A 14504-nucleotide genomic window follows, 5' to 3' on the forward strand; every position below is an offset into this window, starting at 1 on the left:
CAGCCACATTCCAAATGCTGGGGCACCAGTCAAGATGGGCACACAGGTCACATGCATATTACCAATGACCTCACTGCTTCAAGCTGAGTTTTCCTGCAGAAGAAAAGAACAGGGCACTGGGAAACAAACTGCCTGCATTTACTTATGAAATAACCTAAAGATCGTCAGGATGGATTTCTCCAACACGTTCAATATATGTGAAATAGAAAACAGCTAAGTTCCGCATGTTGGCACAGGCCTATAATCCCAGCACTTGGGAGGTAGAGGCAGACGCCAGCCTCAGCTACATAATAGTTTGAGGCCAGCCTGGGTTACATGAGCTCTCACTTCAAAACCAAAACAGAACAAAAATTTTTTTTAAAAAAAAATAGCTAGAAGCGGGCTGGAGAGATGGCTCAGAGGTTAAGGGCACTGGCTCTTCTTCCAAAGGTCCTGAGTTCAATTCCCAGCAACCACATGGTGGCTCACAACCATCTAGAATGAGATCTGGTGCCCTCTTCTGGCTTGTGGGCATACATGCAGGCAGAACACTGTATACATAATAAATAAATTTTTTTAAAAAATCAGAAAAAAAAAAGAAAAGAAAAAAAGAAAAAAAATAGCTAGAAGCTAGACATCGTAGTGCATGCTTGTCATCTCAGCACTCTGGACAGCTGAGCCGAGAAGATCATGAGTTAGAGGCCGGTCTGGACTGCCTATGGAGAGAGACCTTGCTTTAGAAGAGACAGGAGAGGGTGGGAGTGTAGCTCAGTGTGGGTGTCTGCCCATAAAGCCCCAGGTTCCAAGCTTAGCACTACAAAACAAACTCATCAACCAAGCAAAGAAGAAATGAGCTAAAACCAGTATTCCCAGTGTCTGAACACTACCACCTGCACCATGCCCAGGCAACAGGATGCCAGTTTAGATGGATCTCAGGATGGAAGACAGAGCAGGCCAAAGCCTGGGCATTGGGTGCCTGGTGTCACTTTCCACATTCCGTGGCTACTCTGTCATGTCTTTTAGCCTTTTGAAGCCACAGTAGAGACTGCTGAATCATGGCCCTTTCCATCCAGGAGGACATTGGGACTCAGGGCCTTACCCAGCCTCTAAGAAAGCCTGGCTCTGGGGTGGGACACCTGAGCAGTTTGGTACTGAAGGAAGCTCAGTGGTGGGAATGCTCTTCCATCCACACCAGCCAGCAGCTCCTTACTGTGGAAATCAGTCATCTCATCCGCACGCCTCGGTTTCTTTTGTTTTATGTAGAAGATGCCTTCTCTGTGAGAGTTTAGCCTGGGGGCTGGTGAGACGGTTCAGTCTGGAAAGTGCCTGCTGTACAAACAGGAAGACCCATTCAGATCTCAATACCCACATGAAAGCTGGGCATAACATCTGTAGAACCCCAGAGCGGTTAGATGGAGACAGGTGGACCCCGGGAGCTCACTGGTAAGCCAGCCTAGGTATTCTGATGAGTTCAGTGAGAGATCGTATCTCAAAGTTAGAAGGTGGAGAACAACTGAGAAAAACATGTAGTGGAATTGGGATGGATGGAGGTGATATGGAAATAAAAGAGAGCAGACAGCCAGGCAGAAGCAGAATTGTTCTTTTCATCACAACAGCTACGGGACCACGGTTTCTCCTCCGGAGTAGAGACTGTTTGCACAAGGCACAAGGAGTTTGGGGACTTTATAGAACTGGATGAAAGATGCTATCTACAGAGCAGTTCTGCAGTCTCAAAGTAGTAGACACCCACAACAGGTGCACACGCCTTTAATTCCAGTATTTGGGAGGCAGAGGCAGGTGAATCTCTGTGAGTTCAAGGCCAGCCTGGTCTACATAGAGAGTTCCAGGACAGCCAGGACTACCTAGAGAAACTCTATCTCAAAACAAACAAAAAGTGGTAAACAGGACGGACAGTAGTCTGTGGGGACTCTTTTGAGCCCAACAGCACACAGGTGTTATGAATCAAGTCAGTGCTTCCTGTCCTGAGTGTCTCAGTCCATGTGGACTTTCAGGTCCTTAACCCTTCACACCTGGTGTCACCCTCTAACTTCTGCTTGTATGCACATACATGTGTACACACTCTTGCCCGCACACACACACATATACTATACACAGGCACACCAGAGAGAGGGAGAGAGAGAGAGAGAGAGAGAGAGAGAGAGAGAGAGAGAGAGAGAGAGAGAAGACAGGACTATGTCCCTTGCCAGGCCAAGTGTGAAGCCAAATAAAAATGTGGAGCCCTTGTTCAAAATTATTAAGAACTTGAAGATGGAGACAGACAGCTTTTTGTTTTGTTTTGTTTTTGTTTTTTGAGACAGGGTTTCTCTATGTAGCCCTGGCTGACCTGGAACTCACTCTGTAGACCAGGCTGGCCTCAAACTCAGAAATCTGCCTGCCTCTGCCTCCCAAGTGCTGGGATTGAAGGTGTGCACCACCACTGCCCGGCTGACAGACAGCTTTTAACTGAACCCTAGTGTTTGGAAGCAGTACAGTCCCAGACCCACGAGGGTACAAAAGGGCTCAAGCCTTTGGTAGAAGTTTATCTGGATATGTAGCAAGACCTTCAGTACAGCCAAAGATGGGCAAGTCCTGAACTCCCCATCACCGAGGACTGATGAAGAAGACCTAGTGAAGCTGTCCTTCCTCCTAGATCTCCAGGGAGCTTCCAGGAAGCAGAGGGGAAGGTGCCAGTGGGTGAGAAATAAGCTTAAATTGCTTCTGACGCCTTCCTTCCTCCAGTGACTCAGCATTTTAGAACTCACACTCCACTGTGGACACTATGCAGCCTAGTAATAATTAATCATAAAAATTATAATCTTAATAGTATTGATACTGACTTCTGCAAAATGTTTATTGTAGCCAAGGTATTGGACTAAGTGCTTTTAAGCATACATTATCTTAGCCTCACAACAATCTTATATGGAAGGCCTATTATTATAGTACCCATTTTACAGAATGCAAACTGAGACTCTGAGAGTCAAGGAACTTATGCCAAGCCAGTGAGCTGACCTGCAATGTACCTCCTATTCCAACACTAAGGTCTTAACCTGCTGTAAATCCCCAATGACCACCTGTAGTTATTAGAATCCTGGCACTTATTTGTCTTTTGAAATAAAAGCCAATAAAGAACTGGGGCTGGGACACAGTGGCAGGACACTTGCTTATCATGTGCAAGGGTCATGGATTCCATTCCCAACTAGGAAATGGCCTCGGGTGTAAAGGAACTAAGTGGTTCCCACTGGCAGGAAGCACATACCTGCAATCTCAGCACTAGGAAGGCCAAGGCAGGAAGATTGAGAGTTCAAGGCCAGCCTTTGATACAGAGTGAGATCCTGTCTTGATTTATTTATTTTTTTAAGAATTGATTATTGTTTTGTTTTTTGAGACAAAGTCTTTCTGTGTAGCCTTGGCTGTCCTGGAACTCACTTTGTAGACCAGCTTGGCCTCAAACTCACATAGATCCACCTGCCCCTGCCTCTCAAGTGCTGGGATTAAGAGCATGTGCCACCACCGCCAGCTAAGATTTCATTTTAAGAGTGTGTGTGTGTGTGTGTGTGTGTGCACGTCATGCAGGTACCCTCAGAGGCCAGATGACTCTGGAGCTGGAATTACAGGCTATTGTGAGCTATTCATCCTGTTTCAATTTTAAAAAAAAAAAAAAAAACCTTTTTCAACCAAGTATGAAAAATAAAAAGCTGTTGTCTGATACAGAGGAAATTTGGGAGCTTGGGGTCAGGGGAAATGGAGGTGTGAGCAACGGAGGACAGGAGGCTGGAACAGCAGACAGCTAACTGTAACCAGCCCTGATGCAACAGATGACCTGTAAGACCCAGGGCCAGCTGCAGAAAGGTCCCCACCCTGTGTCCACAGCCCGTCTGCTCCAGCAGGTTAACCCAAAGTGGCCTGGAGGGATCAGTCTACAGCTCAGAGTCTGTATCCTTACAGGATCTTTGTTAGGAGACTTCTCCACTGAGTCCCCACGGTGGCATGCAGCTTGCCAGCCTCAGCAGCTTCAGCATCTTCCTCCCTTGGTCTCCTGGACTGAGTCTCAGAGCTGAGCACTTCCAGATTCATGCTGGGGCCACCTTTAGGCCCCCTTAAAGCCTCAGCTCTAACACAGAACACAGCAGAATACATAGAACATTTGCTGAAATGTTTACTAAATAATGTAATCCCTGCTATTAAGATAACCATGACTGACGGCTGTGGTGGCTCACATCTGTAATCCGGTACTAGGGAGGTGGATACAGGAGAATTGTGCATTTGAAGCCTAGCAAGACTTTGTCTTAAATAATAATCACCATTAAACTAGAAACCCCAGCATAGGTCTGATCAAACTTTAAGTTCATATCCAATGAATACCTATTGTCTACCAAGTATGAGAGCTGTGTGCACATATACTCATAAATAAAGGCGTTTGGGGCTGGAGAGATGGCTCAGTGGTTAAGAGCACTGACTGCTCTTCCAGAGGTCCTGAGTTCGATTCCCAGCAACCACATGGTGGTTCACAACCATCTGTAATGGGATCTGATGCTCTCTTCTGGTGTATCTGAAGACAGCTACTGTGTACTCATATAAATAAAAATAAATAAATCTTAAAAAAAAAAAAAAACCCAAAAACCAAAGTCATTAACTCAAGGCAAATCTGTGAGGCTTGGAAGAACTTCAACTGCACGGAAATAATTTAGAGCCGCCCCCATCACATGGGGTCAAGGAAGGGTAGCTGTGGTTCTCAGATGTGGTGGCCATGATTCCATCAAGCAGAGACTTCTAGAGACCCACCCACCTTAATCCCACCCCTGCCCCTACCGGCTGCTGTATTCAGAACTGTCTCCACAGCAACAGTTTTAAGGTTCAAAAAAGATTGGTTTAGAGTATAGGAGCTGGAGAGATGGTTCAGCAGCGTGTGCGTGTGCATATACCTGTGTGAGTGTGTGTGTGTGTGTGTGTGTGTGTGTGTGTCTCCCAACCACCTGTGACTCCAGCTCCAAGGGAGGCCGAGGCCGAATTTTAACTTTCATAGTCAGGTGTGGTGAAGCACACCTGTAATCCCAACACCCCGAAGTCAGAGGCAGGAGGATTGCTGCACGTCTGAAATCAATTTGGTCCACATAGCAAGTTTCAGGTCAGCCAGGGCTACACAGTGAGACTTTGTCACAGCCACACCAAGTTTACCTTGCATAAAAACCTGACTTGTGCCTATAATCTGGCAGTCCAGTAAACTGAGACAGGAGTATCTTGCAGCCGGCCTGGGCAATTTAATAGAACCCTGCCTGTCTCCAAATTTAAAAAGGAACGGAGAAGGGAGGGGGAGAGGGGGGAGAGAAAGGAAAAGAAGAGACTGCAGCTGCACATCAATAGCTCTGGGACCAAGCTTTCTTATCACTGGCTCCTGGGCGAGCCCTTTGGGATCCTCACGGATCGGATCGCAGGATCTTCAAAGCGCTTCCGCAGCACCTGCGGCGCTGGACCCTGGAGCCGCCCCTGCCCGGAGCTGTAGCTCCCTCACGCCGCGGAGGAGGAGCCACTGCCGGTGATTTACGGCCGGGCGGTTCCGCTGGCGGCCGGCGAAGGTGCCTATTACCGCCCAGACCGACCTGGATTTCAGAAATTCTTGCTCTTCTCCGGCGTCGCTCCCCTGGGGGAGCATAGGATCCCACCTTGGAAGAAAACCGAGAACCACACTTGGGAGGCACGAGAAGGCGCTGTGTCTCTGCCCTACCAGACCAGGGCCCTCGCCTTGCCACCGGGGCCATGGCTTAGTATGGGACAACGATCCAGGCTCTGCTGCTTCATGCTGCTTCATGCTGCTTCATTCAACAACAGGGGGAAAAATCAGTACGAACCCAGCTACACTAAGTACGCACTCTACCACTGTCCTACACTTCTGTCCCTGCTCCCACTGCCAACAACAAAGGACAAACTATTTTCAGGACCCGGGTTCGAGTCCCAAGACAAGGAAGCTAGCTCACAACCCTCTGTAACTCCAGGTCCAGGGGATCTTAAACCCTCTTCTGGCCTACATTGAATAGACATACCTACACGCAGACCAAACACCCGTACACAAAATAATAATTTTTAAGACTTTTTAGGAACTACTGAATGCCTACTGGGGTTGTTTCAGACGGTTTAGAGACGTGACTGGTATCACCAAAAACTTATCCTGTGGGGTCGTGGAGAGCGAGTAAGAAGTAACTTGTGTATTGAAGGCTGCGGGTCTAGTTCAGCTGAATGTTTGCCTAGCATTCAGGAGGCCCGGGCTTCCATTCTCCGCACTACATAGACTAGTGTAGTAACTCAGGTTTGTAACCGTGTGTGTGTGTGTGTGTGTGTGTGTGTGTGTGTGTGTGATCGAAAAAAAAAAAAAGCTGGAGCCAGATTTCCGAGGATAAACAGAGGGATTGCAAAACATGATTGGAAGGGTGTGGAAAGGCATTAAATATTAAAAGAAAAATATGTACCCCAGCCTAGCAGTATACGTCATGGTACAATAGTGTAGAAAAGAATACAGCTAATTGGTTTTACCAAACCATGAAGTGGAGAGGCCAAGGGATAATCTGAGGCTGGGGAATCTCTGGGCACAGAGGTGTGGGGGGAGGGTGTAGGGAGAGGGTGATATGACCCTTAGTTTTCATTCTGTGGACAGCTACAAATTACAATCGTATTAAACTGATGTATAGCTCAGAGTTACAGCATGATCCCAGCACTCCAGAGGTTGAAGCAGCACTTCAAGTTCTAGGCCAGCTTGTGCTACATATTCAAAGCCTGCTAAATAAATAAACCAAGGCATCCTGTGTGATAGTGAATCATAGCTGAGTACCTTCGACCTGAGAGAATAGGTTGAAGACAAATTTCTTAGGAAGTAAGGATCCTAATCCCAGCACTTGGGAGGCAGAGGCAGGCAGATTTCTGAGTTCAAGGCCAGCCTGGTCTACAGAGTGAGTTCCAGGACAGCCAGGGCTACACAGAGAAACCCTGTCTCGAGAAACCAAAAAAAAAAAAAAAAAGTAAGGATCCAGGAGGCAGGGGTGTCTAAGCGAGGCAGGGATGGAGACAGGGCATTGGAGTTGGTATCTGCTGAGAAAATAGATCTGGGACGTGGTGGTGACAGAAGAGAGGCCTTATCTCCATACTGTCCTTCAAAACTGGAGGCTCATACCAGGCGGGGTGGCACATACAGTCAGGGCTGTTACAGAGAAATTATGCCTGATAAAAACCAAACCAACCAGTCAAACAAACCTGGGGGCTCCCGGCTTTTGAAGAAGTTGTAGCAATCAGATCTTTGGAGTAGGGACGTGGGCATCTTTTCCTGGGCAGCTGGGTGACATCATAGTAAATATGACAGACTTTCTAGAGTTGACAACGCTGCTCTTCCAGAGGACAAGAGTTCAGTTCCCAGCACTCACATGGCTGGTGACAACCATCTGTAATTTTAGCCCCAGGGACATCCTATGCCCTTCTTCTGGCCTCCAAGAGCACCAGGCACACACATGGTATACAGACATGTATGCAGGCAAAACACTCATACACACAAAAAGCACACATAAGTAAATATTCAGCAAAATAGTTAGTTCTGGGCTGGAGAGACGGCTCAGTGGTTAAGAGCACTGACTGCTCTTCCAGAGGTCCTGAGTTCAACTCCCAGCAACCACATGGTGGCTCACAACCATCTGTAATGGGATCAGATGCCCTCTTCTGGTGTGTCTGAAGACAGTGCCGGTGTACTCACATACATAAAATAAATACATCTTTAAAAATATAGTTTTATTGTCCTCTTGCCAATGGATTAGATGCCAGCATTCCGGGAGTGCCAACTTCATGTCCACATTCGGTTCTGGCTACCACTCCCATTTCCAGACAATACAGCATCACCCTTCAGTGCACCCCTGCCTCCCAAGCCTCCATCCACTGCTTCTCAGGCTCAGTGGTCTCCAACCATGGCGTGAGTTAGTCTTCCCTTCATTCAGCTCTAAGCCTCCACCCCCAGCCAGGTCCTGATTTGGTCTGGATTCAGACTCATTTTTAGTTCTACAGCCTTGGACAAGATGTTTATCTACCTCAGGCTTCTGTTTCCTTGTCTGTCAGATGGGCAAATGTGACAGTACTGCCTCATCAGATTTCTAATTAGAATTAAATAATTCTAATGGAGCGCTGAGTCCCCTCCCAGAGGCATTCAGGGACACAGACTCTTCCTCCTCCTGAGTTTCTCCCTCCCTGACAGGCTGTAAATCACCCACTTGACCAGAAGCAGCCCCTGCCCTCCCAGCCCAGCACTCCTCACCCCATCCACCCACTAATGATAGAGCCATTGGCTCCACCCACTAAAGACAGAGCCATTGGCTCCACCCACTAATGACAGAGCCATTGGCTCCACCCACTAATGACAGAGCCATTGGCTCCTCATTAAGAAAATGACAAAGAGGCCTCTGTGCTCAGCTGGTGTCCAATTTCCAGACCTGTCCTAGTAAGTGGGGAGTAAGGCAGGAATGTCAGGTCTGGGGGAGCTGTCATGGAGAGGAAGGAGGGCTCTGTCTCCTGGGAGAAGCAGCTGCAGTTCTAGCCAGGGTAAATGAAGGACAGGAACCCTCTCAAAAGGATTCTGTTTCCATGGAGAGAAAAAACAGGGCTTAAGCTGAGAGCCAGGCTTAGGCTCAAAGATGGTGACCTTTGCCCTCCTGAGGTCTGTCAATGGCTGATGCTCACTCCTAGGGTTAAAGTCGAGAGAGCAAAGATAAGATTCCAGTACTTGTAGATGTCCCCAGATGAGCACGGGGAGGAGTGACTCAGGCCATCATGAATGTTCCTGGAAACCAGGTATTAATCTTTCAGCTCTATTTGATGTCTAGTTCAATCTGTCTCCAAAGGTGTCCAGTGCTACAACTCTCCAAGCCACCACCCATGTGTGTGTGTAGGTCCAGCTGGCCAGCTTTGTTCTTCAGAATTGTCTTTGGACAATTCTTGGCCCTTTAACATTATATATATATATATAAAATATTATTTATAATATATTATATATAATATATTATATATATAATGTTAAAGGGCCAAGAATATATATTCACAGTTAATACTTATATATATTTATAATATATGATATATTAATATATATGATATATATGTAATTTAAACTTCAGGATGGAGAGATGACTCAACAGTTAGGAACACTGACTCTCCTTCCAGAGGACCAGAGGCTCAGTTCCCAGCATCCATATGGTACCTCACAATCACCAGTTCCAGATGAGCTGGCATCCTCTTCAGGTCTCTGAGGGCACTGTATGCTTGCAATACATAGATATGCATGCAAGAAAAACAACTATACACATAAAATACATCTATAATGAAAACTTCGTTGTAAAGAACTTTCTTTGTTTTGTTTTTTGTTTTGTTTTTTCGAGACAGGGTATAGCCTATCTGTATAGCCCTGGCTGTCCTGGAACTCACTCTGTAGACCAGGCTGGCCTTTGTAAAGAACTTTCAAAAAATAAAAATTGCTAACCAGAAGCGGGCACAAGATCTTAATATGAGTAATGAGTCACTGTGCAGTTGCTGGAAATTGAACTCAGAACCTCTGGAAGAGCAGACAGTGCTGTTAATCTTTAAGCCATCTCTCCAGCCCTATTTATTGTGTGATTTAAAAAAATAAAGATAAAATGTTACTTGCTTAGTGTGCATACGTGTCTCATAGGGCAGCTAGTGGGGACTGGTTTTCTCCTTCCACTGGGGGGGTTGCAGGGACTGAACTCAGGTCATCAGATTTGGCAGCAAGCCCTGTTGAGCCCTCTCACTCAACTGGGGTTTCTCTTTAAAGCCATTCCTATGTGTCTTTCTTTCTCAAGATGACTTCTCTTGTGTTGAGAAAAAGCCACAGAAATTCTAGAGTTCACATGCATACTCCACCATGCACCAAAGAGAATAACCCAGCATTTACCCTCCCCCTAAAATTTTGGCCCATAGAGAGTATGAACTAATGTGATTTTTTAAAAACAAGATTTACTTAGTTTTATTCTATGTGCATGGGTGTTTGAGAGTATGTGTTTCTGTGCACCACATGAGTAGTGCCGAGAAAGGCAAGAAGAAGACATTGGATCCCTTGGAACTAGAGTTGTTACAGACCACTGTTAGCCACCCTGAGGATGTTGGGAATTAAACCCAGGTCCTCTGTCCTCAAGACGAGCCAGTGCTCTGAACCATTGAGCCATCTCCTGGGCCCCTTGTTGCTTTTTGTTTGTAAAAGTGGGGTTTTGTTTAAACCTCCTTCCTCAGCCTCAAAGTGTGGAGATTACAGCTGTGCCCCACCATGCTGGACTTGCTTTAAACCCATAGGTTTGGCAAGAGATGACAAATCCAGCTGTCATTTCAAAGCCTTCCCTGCAGTTGACTGGCATATCTAGTGTGTGCAGAATCAATGAGCCCCCCCCCAACTCTCTCCCTCCCCCCTTCCCCTCTCCCCATCTGCTACCCTCCACACATATGCTAGCTTCCTTCCCTCCAGCTCCTTCCCATTCAAAGACACCAGCCATGCCACCCCAGCCAGCAGCAGGAGCCACAGGCTAGAAATGACAGAGCTACCAGACTGTGAAGTCCCAACTTCTTGATGCCTGAAAGAAATTCCCAGCTGGAAACACTGAGACTGGAGACTTAGCTATCACAGAAACGCCTCCTCCCCCAATTCCCTAAACAAGGAACATTTTAAACACTTCCCCTAAATTTGATCCTAGCCTCCTGTGCAGCAGGTAAGCCAGCATTTGCCCAAGGGCGCTCAGCCCCTGACTGGAGGATGTCCGTGAAGGAAAAGGAAGCAAAGAGACAGGAAAATCTGGTCCAAAAAGCTCAAAATTCAGGGACAGGTGGTCAGGAGTATGAGTCCTTCATGAGTCACAGCTAACCCAACCAGTCAGGTGACTTCAACATTCACCAGGACAAACTTCCAGGCTGTTCAGGAGGTAATATGTGTAAGACTCCTATTTGATAAAGGAGTTAAAACAGTGTTGGCAGAAAGTTACCCATTGTCCTTGGTTAATTTTGCTTCATATATAAACACATTACAGCTTATTACTCTCAGAGTTGTCATTTCAACAAGGCCCTGGAATTTGGAAGCCTCTCAGGCCTCTGGCTCCCGTCTCCCCAGGCTCTCCCAGACAAGCAGGCCTGTGCCTTTGCTTGCATCATAAATCAGGCCCCACAGGCCTGTAATTATGGGACCACGAAGGCAGGCTGAGCCCACCCTGTCCCAGGGGCTTCCTGCACTCCGCCCCTCCAGGGGGAGGGACGGGCTGGGAGCTGGGGGGTCCCTCCTCAGGCCTCTGATTTATGGCAGTCTGTGTGAAGGAGATTTACGAGCTAAGAACCAAAGCTGGAACGAGGTGGAAGTGTGCGGAGCTGGGGAGCTCGGTGCAGGAGGACACTTGGTGACCCACGTAGGTGTTCCGCACCAAGTGGGCTTGTGGAAGGGGTAAAGGCTCGCAAACCTCCAGCTCCCGGCTCCGGGGGCAGCATCCTCCTGCTTGGTGATTCTATAGGACATCCGGCTGTGCCCTTAGATAGATCACCTTTATATCATAAGATATATCATCATTTTCAGATGAAATATTAAACATTCCTATGGTTGCCTTGACTACAAAGCTCAGTAGTCTCTGAAGGGTCAGTCTCCCTCCAAATTCTGCTTCATCATGCTCACAAATGCAAGGACCCAGGCTAGGATAGACACCAGCTTGGGGTAGTTCAGGGAAGGGAACAAAAGAGGACAACCTCCAGGCCCTGCAGCAGCTCATTTAGATTTGAGTCCTAAATGCCTGTTGTACTTTTTGTTTATTTTGTGTTTAGAGACAGGGTCTCTCTCTCTCTCTCTCTCTCTCTCTCTCTCTCTCTCTTTTGTTTGTTTGTTCGTTTGTTTGTTTTTTCGAGACAGGGCTTCTCTGTGTAGTCCTTGCTGTCCTGGAACTCACTCTGTAGACCAGGCTGGCCTCGAACTCAGAAATCCGCCTGCCTCTGCCTCCCAAGTGCTAGGATTAAAGGCGTGTGCCACCACCGCCCAGCTTTTTTTTTTTTTTTAAGATTTATTTGTTTATTATATATGAGTACACTGTAGCTGTCTTCAGACACACCAGAAGAGGGCATCAGATCTCAATACAGATGGTTGTGAGCCACCATGTGGTTGCTGGGATTTGAACTCAGGACTTCTGGAAGTGCAGTTAGCGCTCTTAACCACTGAGCCATCTCTCCAGCCCGACAGGGTCTCTTATAACCCAGGCTGGCCTCAAAGTCATCATATAGCTGCAGCTAATCTTAAAACTCTGATCCTCCTGCCTCAGCTGCTAAATGCTGGGATTATAGGGGTGCACCACAAAGCCCAGCCTTCTGGTGTTCTTATACCATTTCATGGAAGTGGCAACAACTTCCAGTGGTCGCACGGCTTAAAGTGAGCAGTTGTCTGAGTGATTTGGGGTGAGGTTGGAAGAGACCTGAGGTTACTGATAAGACAGAATACATTGAAGGACACAATTCGTGGGAACTCCTGGGAATAAAGGGCCTGAGGCCCGGGACATGGGCTGCAGAAAGAAGACAAGAAGCCACCTAAGCAGGTGTAACCAGATCTCTTTCTTCTAGGAACACGCCCAGAAGCCACACTTTGGTAGGCTATGAAGCACTCACCTCTGTCTGTGCAATGCACCAGCTTCTGAAGGAGCCGGGCTGTTGGGTGCAGCAGAGGTCCAGAAACCCTCTTAACCTACTAGGCAGCCATGCTGGAAGGAATGGGGACGATCCTTGTTTACCTTCAGTACAAGAAAGAAATGCTTCCCAACCGATTTATCTTTTAATTTCACTTTGTGTGTGTGGCTGTTTCCCTGCGTGTATATCTGATCATCACCTGGCTACCTGGTATCTGTGGAATCCAAAAGAGAGCATCAGTTCTCCCAAAACCAGAGTTACTGACTTAATGAGAGTCGCCATGGGAGTGCAGGGAACTGAACTCTGGAAGAGCAGCTGAGTGCTCACAGCCACTCAGCCTCCCCTCCTGCTCCCAATGGGTTGTTTCTTTGTTCATTAATTTTAGAGGGGAACTCACAATGTTGCCCTGGCTGGCCTTGAACTTGTAGAGCTCCATCCGGTCCTGTCTCCAGAGAGCTGAGATTATAGGCATGCACCACACCTGGCCATCTTTGAGTGGATTTCTGACTCAGATTTCACCTCAGGCAATTGATTTAACCTCTCTGACCCTGATTCCTCATTTGAACAATTAGAACAATAAAACCATCTTGGGGTAAGTGCTTGCTCTCTAGGTATCAGGACCGGTGTTCAATCCCCCCCAGGTGTGTATGGGGATGGGGCACTTCAGGAAAGAGCACTTGCTCCCTAGCTCAGCCATCTGAGTTCAATCCCAGGGACCCATAAGGTAGAGAACCCGTTCCCCAAACTGTCCTCTGACTTCCACATGTGCACATGGGGTGTATATGTGCACCCCCCACCACACACATATTAAATAAGTGCAGATAAGAAAGAAGGTCTGTGTGTGGCTATGCATGCCTACAATCCCAAAATCGACAAGGCAGAGGCAAGTGGTTTTGCAATGCTCATAGCCAGGTACTTAGACAAAATGGTGAGCCTCCAGTTCAGGGAGAGAGCCTGTCTCAAGACAGTGGGGTTGAAGAGGGCAATAGAGAAAGACACCTGACATTCTGCTCCTGTTTCCACACGCGCATGCATAGCATGTGCAGCTGCAAACTCACATACTGTGTGACACACACACACACACACAGCCTGCACTCACAAAGCATGTGACACACACACACCACCCCACACAAAGCACACATACAGCCTGCACTCACAAAGCATGTGACACACACACCACACCATACAAAGCACACATACAGCCTGCACTCACAAAGCATGTGACACACACATACACACACATCACACAAAGCACACATACAGCCTGCACTCACAAAGCATACACACACATACACACACATCACACAAAGCACACATACAGCCTGCACTCACAAAGCATACACACACATACACACACATACACACACATCACACAAGGCACACATACAGCCTACACTCCCAAAGCATGTGACACACACACACACCACACCACACAAAGCACACATACAGCCTGCACTCACAACACATACACACACACACACACACACACCACAAAACACATATATAGCCTGTACTCACAAGGCATGTGCCACACGCACACACCACACCACACAAAGCACACACAGCCTGCTTACTTAGCATGTTACATATACCACACCACATAAAACACACAGAAACAAAGAAAAGTCAGGTGGCTCAAACCACCACATAAGTAAAAATAAAGCTAAATCTTAAATAAATAAGCAAGGGGCAGAGGGAATGGCGGAGACATTAACACACTTGTGCACCACTTGACCCTGGTCTAAATGCACACACATACACACATCCATGAACATATGCACACACATAAAAATAAACAAGCCTTTCCATCTCCATAGTATGTAATTCTGCTTTTTACTACCTTCAAGATTTTTCCT

The 14504-nt window shown here is 47.1% G+C and overlaps 1 long non-coding RNA gene across 1 annotated transcript in view; it reads right to left on the bottom strand.

Moving 5' to 3' along the window:
• The window catches only part of LOC143442751 (uncharacterized), a 40912-nt gene continuing 26408 nt past the window's right edge, over window positions 1-14504 (bottom strand). Inside the window, exons 2-3 of the long non-coding RNA XR_013111193.1 lie at window positions 1190-1308; window positions 1-93 (exon numbers count right to left, since the gene is read on the bottom strand). This is a non-coding gene — a long non-coding RNA (uncharacterized LOC143442751). The remainder of the gene's footprint in view (window positions 94-1189; window positions 1309-14504) is intronic.

Source organism: Arvicanthis niloticus, chromosome 6 (genome assembly GCF_011762505.2).
Source record: "Arvicanthis niloticus isolate mArvNil1 chromosome 6, mArvNil1.pat.X, whole genome shotgun sequence".
NCBI lineage: Eukaryota > Metazoa > Chordata > Mammalia > Rodentia > Muridae > Arvicanthis > Arvicanthis niloticus.